Consider the following 8,014-nt stretch of genomic DNA (forward strand, 5'->3'; position numbering starts at 1 on the left):
AGGGGGAAGAAGAAGAGGAGGAGGAGGAAGAAGAGGAGGAGGAGGAGGGGGAGGGGGAAGAAGAGGAGGAGGAGGAAGAAGAAGAGGAAGAGGAGGAGGGGGAGGGGGAAGAAGAAGAGGAGGAGGAAGAAGAGGAAGAGGAAGAGGAAGAAGAAGAAGAAGAAGAAGAAGAAGAAGAAGAAGAAGAAGAAGAAGAAGAAGAAAGTATTGCTTTTTAAATGTCACACTGAAAAAAGACTTTCATTAGATAGGGTACTGGCATTCTCTACACGATTTCACAGGTTGTTGTGAATTCTAACTGGGTTACATATGCATGTGTTGTGTGGAATATGCATGTGTTCATATGTGTGAGTGGATTTCGAATGTTTAATTTATCTAAAAATAAAAAATTCCAGCCTACCTGATACGGAGAAGCTCTGTTTTTCAGGAATTAAACTTGGCTGAAGATCTTCCCTGAGTCCCATCCCAAACCCTGACAGCATCAGTGCTGGCTGCAGCCGGCAAGTGTGTGTGTAACCAGGGCACCGAGAGCATTTGCTGGCTCTGGGCCTCAGGAGCATCTGCTGGCTTAGAGAGCCCGGACCCACCTCAGGCCCCCAGTGTCAGTGAGTTTCAATCCTAAGGCTTCACTCATCACATCTGGGTCTTCTACCAGGGAGACACCCAGCTCTCCCTTTTGTCTGGTAAGAAAGCAGACCGCTTTAGTCCTTTTCTTCAAAGACTGACAACGATGTGAACAGACACGAAATGTCACTCAGCCAAGGGAGAGAGATTTTTCTCTACTGGTGCTTTTTTTTACCCCCCCCCCTTTTTTTGGTTTTAAAGCAAAACAAAACAAAAAACCCTCCTCAGATAGCAAACAAGTGAAATCATGTCCTCACCCTGCTGTGCTTTAACTAGAGGCCTACTGTTGAGTCCTTTAGGGAAGCATGTAGCCAGCCCATAGACAGCTTCCATGGACAATAGTCCAAGACCCTGCAGAAGCAGCTCCCATACTCTCTTGTGTTTCAGCCTCTCACCCAACAGGGCTCTTCGTTCATAGCTGGGGAGTCATTCATTTAAGTTAGAAGCAGGTGCCAGGCGGGAAGAAAGAGAAGGGCTGATCAGGTTGACGGAATCACCCACAGGGAGCGACAGAGCACCTGAGTTTGCCCAGCACTCGGCTAAGGTGAAAAGGTATAAAGTCACAAGATGGAAGCAGAAGATAGTGGTGGGAGAACTTTGGATTCGGGGGAGGGGGCGGGGGGGTCTTAATGATGTCCTGGTTTTACTAAGTACTTGCAGTGTGGCCTTGGCCTGGATTTTCATTTTCCTCCCCCATCTCAGGAGATGTGAAAATCAAAAGTATGTACAGAACTGGTCAAGCACCAGGCCACCAGGGCTATTATTATCACGCTCCATTGTGTAGTAGGAGGTCAGAGAAGGAAGAAGGGACGGGCAGGAGCTGTCAGGGAGGATTTGATGGAGGAGGCTGCTCGAAAGTGGACCTTGGAGGAAGGAAAGGATTGGGAAAGGCAGAAAGGCGTTCCTCCCAAGGGGAGATGGGGGGGATTTGCATCCTGTGGGGAAGAGACAGAAGTGAGGGACCATGACCTAACCTGTACAAGGGGTTTTTGATTGCGGAACCATATGGTAATAAGTATAGAGAGATAAGCGAGCCCCCATTTATGAAGGAGCTAAAACAAAACAAAACAATAGGGCTGGTGAGATGGCTCAGTGGGTAAGAACACTGACTGTTCTTCCAAAGGTCCTGAGTTCAAATCCCAGCAACCACATGGTGGCTCACAACCACCCATAATGAGATCTGATGCCCTCTTCTGGTGTGTCTGAAGTCAGCTCCAGTGTACTTATATGTAATAATAAATAAATCTTTCAAAAAAAAAAAAGAATTTCTGATACTCCTTGTCATCTGGGTAAATAAAATTACAACCCCCCCCAAAAAAAAACAAAACAATAAAGATGTTGAGACAAGCAAAGATACCGGGTAAAGGGTGAATGGACCTAAAAAAAAAAACAAAAAACAAAAAACAAAAAAAAAACCAAAACCCACACACTTTTTATTGCATGAATTAGTTTGAGGAGGTGTGCGTGTGCCATAGCACAGAGGCAGAGGTCAAAGGACACCTTTCAGGAGTTGGCCTTCCTCCACCATGTGGGTGCCAGGGATCGGGTTTAGGTTGTCAGGCTTGACGACAAGCATCTTTACCTACTAAGCCACGTCAAAGGTCCACGTGCCAAATTTTTATTCTGCTCTGTACCATAGAGTATGTGCAATACCCTCATTTTCTACCATATAAATATCTGTAGTCTACACTGTAAACATGCCATAATAAACCGTGGAGACTGCAGCAGTAACCATGTCTTTGGTACCATGCATGGGTTTGATGGTGGGTAGGGAGGGAGCAAGGGGATCCATCCATTCAAGTGCTCAGAGACAGATGCTATCGATCCGTTGCGTTTCGCCTAGATGTGGTGATGCGTCTGTCTCCCCCGTGAGAATGTGTCAGGGAAAACTCTTCTTTCGCGCACCAATATTTCCCAGGTCTAAATCGGCACGCCGAGAGGGAGGGGCAGAGCACGTGTCTACACGGTTCTTCACCAAGGTTCAATCTGGCTAGAACGGCACAGATCCTGTCGGTCAAATTCCCAGATCATGGGTATTTTGCAGCTCTCTAAGGCTGAGGTAGCCCAAGGTAGTAAATCAAGCTAGGGGTAAGAACTATGAATCATGAAGGTTCTCCTTTCTCTTTCTCTCTGTGCACTTGTGCTTAATCTTTCTTTGGCACCTTTCTCCTTTGGGGGTGGGGGTGGGGGTGGGGGTAGGGGTGGGGGTGGGTTTCTTACTTAACCTAAGCTTCCTCCTCATAAAAGGGAGTAGAGATGTCTGGTTGAATAGTAAGAAATGGGAAACCTGTGAATAAGAGCGACCTTGGCCATATTGTGACTAAAGGACCATTTGAAAAGAACCTCTGAGGTCCTCAAAAGCTGAGGTCTCTCCTATGTGTTTCGTAACTATAAACAAAATTATGACTCCGCTTTAAGTCAAAGTACCGCTTGCAACACAGCTACATAGCCAGAGGCAAACACACTCAAATGAGAAAAAGTTTAGTTGGTGGCACTAGACTTGAATCTGCAGTTGTATTTTGTTCTTGGGCATTTTCGTTACCCAGCAGGACACGTGTATGTTGGGTGAGTGAGTGAGTACGTTAGTGGATTGCAATGGTCCTAGCAAACAAGCAAACTTGAAGACAAGAACAGGGGAGAAACCTGCAGACCCAAAACACAAAACAAAGAAAAACAGTGAGAGCGGGCATCCTGTGTCCCGCTAGGAATGTGGTTAAATCATCACCAGGAACAAGGGCAGGTGGCATGTAGGTGGGGCTGCTTACCCAGGACACATGAGGTCCACTATCATGAAATATGCGACTGGCTTGTCCTGGCCAGGTAAAGAAGATGAAAGACTACAGGTGAAGTTGAGATTGAGCGTCAAGTGAAAGGCAGAGTGATAATGAAGGGTGGTGCTGCTGGTGGAGTCTGAGACGGCAGGAGAGGCTAAAGCCAGTTAAAACCAGGGCCTGGTTACCCATGCACCCTGGGATGCTCTAATGGTTACCCATGCACTCTGAGATGCTCTAGTTAAAAGATCAATGATTAACAGCTGAAAGGATAGTGAATGGAAGAGAAAGAATATTCACAATCAATCAACCTAAGGGTTAGGACCCCCCCTAAAAAAAAAAACCAACCAACCAACCAAACAAACAAACAAAACCAAAGACAACAACAACTTAAAAGCAAAAACAAGGGAAAAGATTAAAAATAGGCAAAAGACCTGCAAGACATCCCTCAACAGAAGACATATAAGTAACACGTAGACATGTTTAATATTAAATATCAGAGAAATGTGAATTAAAATCACATTGAAAAAGTACTTCATGCCTGCTAGGATGCCTTATCGAAAAGACAACAGATAGCTATTGTTGAGGATCTGAAGAAGATGGAACTCTTGTACGCTGGTGGTGGGGATGCAAACTAGTCTCACTAATTATATAAAAACTGTATGGACATTCCTCACACTGAAAACAAATTAAAGGGCAAGGGAGAGACGGCTCAGTGGTTGAGAGCACTGCCTGCTCTTCCAGAGGACCAGGGTTCAATTCCCAGCACTCACATGGCACCTCACAACAGCTTGTGACTCTAGCTCCAGAGAATCCACCATCCTCTGGCCTCCCCACGCACCTGCAAACAGGCACCTACAGACACATAATGCACATGAACCCATATTAGCATACACACACATATACACATGTAAAAAATGAGTAAATAATAAGCCAAACACAGAAAAACAAAAAACACGTGATCTTACTTATGTGTGAAACCTAGAAAGTCTAGGAGAGAGTATGATGATGGTGACCAGGAGGTGGGGGGCAGGGAGAAGTTGTTCATAGGATATAAAGCTGAGACCGAATCTCAAAAAACTAACTAAATAAAGCAAAAGCAGTCCTGAAAGTATAAAAGGACCTCTAGGGTCTAAAAAGAGTACCAAGGGAGGGAAGAGAGGGGCTATAGAAAGAAGGGCAAATGGAAATGATCAACGCATGACATATGCATATATGGAAATATCACAGTAGATTCCATTAATCTATACAATTAATATATGCTAATAATATATAAAAACATAATAAATACATTTATTTATTTAAAAGATTATATAAATATAATAATATAATTAAAATGGTCTCTTAAAATAAGTATCTGAGGAAGTAGCTACATTAGTTAGCTCTATCAAACCGTTCTAAATTGGGTATATATAAATCTTTTTTCCTTTTTATTAAATTTATTTATTCACTTTACATTCCAACATAAGCCCCCCTCCTCCCAGTACTCCCTCATGCAGATTCTTTTTTTCAAATAAATTAATTAAAAACAAAATTAAAAGGGTGGTAAATGTATTTCCTTTTACTACTTGGAATAAGTTACTCATCTTTGTGGGTTCTTAGTAATACTCTTGTAAATATGCTGATTAAAAAAAATATTTCGTTTATCATCCGAAACACAACTCCCACACCTAAGGCTCAGGGGTCACCGGGAAAGAGGAAGTGGAAAGATTGTAGGAACCAGAGGATGAGAGAGTTTGCCATGAGATTGTGTCTCTGGGAATGTCGGAAGCGACACCTATACAGTCTCTCCGACATGGCTGCCTAAATTTGAGCTCAGCAAGGACACAACGAAAGCCATGTAACATACATGGGGAAGCCCAGGACACCTCGACCCTACAAAATGGAGACCATGCATTTAAAAGAGTGTAAGGAGGGATATACTGGAGGGTTCGGAGGGAGGGAAGGGGAGGAGGAGGTGATGTAATTATATTTAAATTATATTTTTTAATGTCACTTTCCCCATATAATCATGACCCCATACAGTTTTGTGGCCTGGGATGTGGCCATATACATGAAGCACCTCTTACCATGCTTGGGACATAGTAGGTACTCAATAAACTGTGGCTGCCTGCTCATGCATTTGCCCGATTAATCCTTCTGTGGTTGTTTTAAAGGATTTCGGTTCTATCCTCGTCTGGTTAATCATCCATGGCTGTTGGTCTTTTTCCCAGTTGCACTGCTGACTCACCATGCGACCTTCAGCAGAGCTCATGTCTTCTCTGAGCCTGGGTTTTTCATCAATAAAGCAGGGTTAGCGCCTGTCCAATACACTTCTCCCGTGGTTGTGAGGATAATTCGTGTGAAAGTACCATGAAATGCATAAAGTGCCCAGCAAATCTAAGGTATTACTAGGATTAAGTTCCCTGTGAATCATCCCCTCGGATGGAATGTCCATCACCCCGAGGCTGGGGTGAGGCTGAAGAGAAACTGGGTAACTTCATTGAAGTTGCTTGGACCCTCTGGAATGGCTCTCCGAGCTCTGTGGGTGCTTCTGTGGGGGCGACTTACCACCTGAGTGTAAAGTGAAACATCTTACATGTGATATTGCAATTGTAATGTGAGGTTAGAAAAGGAGAAGGAACAACTGGCCCCATTAAGTGTTTATCAGGCGACCACAGGAGCTATGTCATACGCACTACTGTAAAAATTAGCATAGCTTCTTGTTTTCTGGAGTTTGAAACTCTTTTTTTGTTTTGTTTTTTGGTTTTTTGTTTTGTTTTTCGAGACAGGGTTTCTCTGTATAGCCCTGGCTGTCCTAGAACTCACTTTGTAGACCAGGCTGGCCTTGAACTCAGAAATCTGCCTGCCTCTGCCTCCCAAGTGCTGGGATTAAAGGCGTGCGAGTGAGGCCACACATACGGTTGAACACACATGTGAAAGAGTCTGCTCACCATATTCAAACATGGCGGGTACCAGTATCAGATGATCACTGAGTCCACACGAGGACGTGCCTAAGCTCACCCACGCATCCATAGTCATGGCAGAGACCAACACTTCCTGCAGCCTCAGGGAAAGCCAAGGGTGGGGCAAAGCAGAAAAAAAACGGTCTGAGCCTATAGTTAGTACATGCTTACACTAAACATGTTTTAATGTAATTATGTTTTAAAAAAATGCAATGTGGGTAGTGGCAAAAATATTATGGTAGGCTGGGGGGCTGGCTCGTTAGTAATGTCAGTTCCTAACCCCATGTGAAAATGGTGGGTGTTTGGTCATGGTTATAAATCCTAGCACTGGGAAGGCTGAAGGCTGAGACTGGAAGATCCCTGACTGGTGAGCTCCAGGCCAATGGGAGATCCTTCTGAGGATGACAATCCAGGAGGTCTTCTGTCCTCCACACACAGGCAACACCCACAAGGGGGCAGGGGTTTGAGGTTCGATTGCACAGTTAAGTGTCTGGATTGCCATCTGGGCATTAGGTAACGATTATACTCAGCATGGTCAGAGCCTCGCAACTGCGGCCCTTAGGGAAGTCCTGAGTGGACCTGGAGAGACCGGCTCAACAGCTAAAAGCACAGGCTGCTCCTCCAGCTTCCGTTCCTAGCCCCCACATGGAAGCTCACCACCCTCTGTAAGTACAGTTCCAGGGGAATCTAACACCCCCTCTTGTCCTCTGTGAGCACCAACAGCACAAATGAAACACAGACATACATACCAGCAAAACACCATGCACAAAAAGAAACTATAACATCTGTTTAGAAGTCCTGAGCACACAGTGGTTCAATGACTACTTTCTGAATTAATAGGCCATGATAATTGGGGTTTTATGGAGCGAAAAAAATCTGACAAAGTAAGTTTCTTTCAATGTCTCTTTACCTCGCTTCCCAGTCAAGTGCTCAGTCCAACGCCTGCTTGTCCATTTACTTCTGCATTGTCTGCCTTGTCTCCTATAGGTTCAAAACACTTTGAGCTTTGTGTACCAAACCTCTTCTTCCATCCATTAGCTCTGCTTTCTTCTCCAATTTTTCCCATCCCTCTTTCCTTCCCCCCCACACCCTGTTTTCCCATTACCTCTTCCTCCCAGAGCAGATTCCGGCTTGTTTTATTTCATAGTCCTCCATTCTCATCATGAGTTCAAATCCCAGCATCTCAACATTCTCTTTCTTAACTCTGACTCTCCCTTTGTCATTCTAAGGAAAACCACACAGTAAACCTATTCACACAATGGTATCAATGACACACCGTTTTTCCAATCCGTTCAGTCTCAAAGGCCAATGGCTTTGAGTCTATAAAAAGAGTGTGGCCAGGCAATGAGAAACAAAGCTAATATTTGGTCAACTGATTTCCTAGATGACCTTCAGATCAAAGAACCGCTTTCACCTCTGTAAAATAAATATAACAAGACCCAGGCAAACACTTTGCTAGGAAGCAGGAAGAACTCAGCTCTATGGCATAGAGTCCACTAGCTCACACTTAGGTTCACACCTCGATTTTGCATCTTAATAGATTCGGGATAATTTGTTTAATCTGCCTGCCTAGGTCTTGGTTTCTGCAGCTTCCAAGTGGAGATAATAACAAGACTTTCCTTACAGGATGTTCTGAAGGCTAAAGAGTTACTATGTATGAAGTCCAACATGGAG

At 44.3% G+C, this 8,014-nt stretch overlaps 1 long non-coding RNA gene across 1 annotated transcript; it reads right to left on the bottom strand.

Annotated features, from left to right (window-relative positions):
• Positions 1–5,434: 5,434 nt before the first annotated feature.
• Positions 5,435–7,619, bottom strand: LOC115030000. The gene is made up of 4 exons (XR_003835596.1): positions 7,446–7,619; positions 7,251–7,321; positions 6,329–6,434; positions 5,435–5,662 (listed from the first exon to the last, which is right to left on the bottom strand). It is a non-coding gene; the product is annotated as an uncharacterized LOC115030000 (long non-coding RNA).
• Positions 7,620–8,014: the final 395 nt, after the last annotated feature.

This window comes from Mus caroli, chromosome 19 (genome assembly GCF_900094665.2).
Source record: "Mus caroli chromosome 19, CAROLI_EIJ_v1.1, whole genome shotgun sequence".
In the NCBI taxonomy this organism is placed as follows: Eukaryota; Metazoa; Chordata; class Mammalia; order Rodentia; family Muridae; genus Mus; species Mus caroli.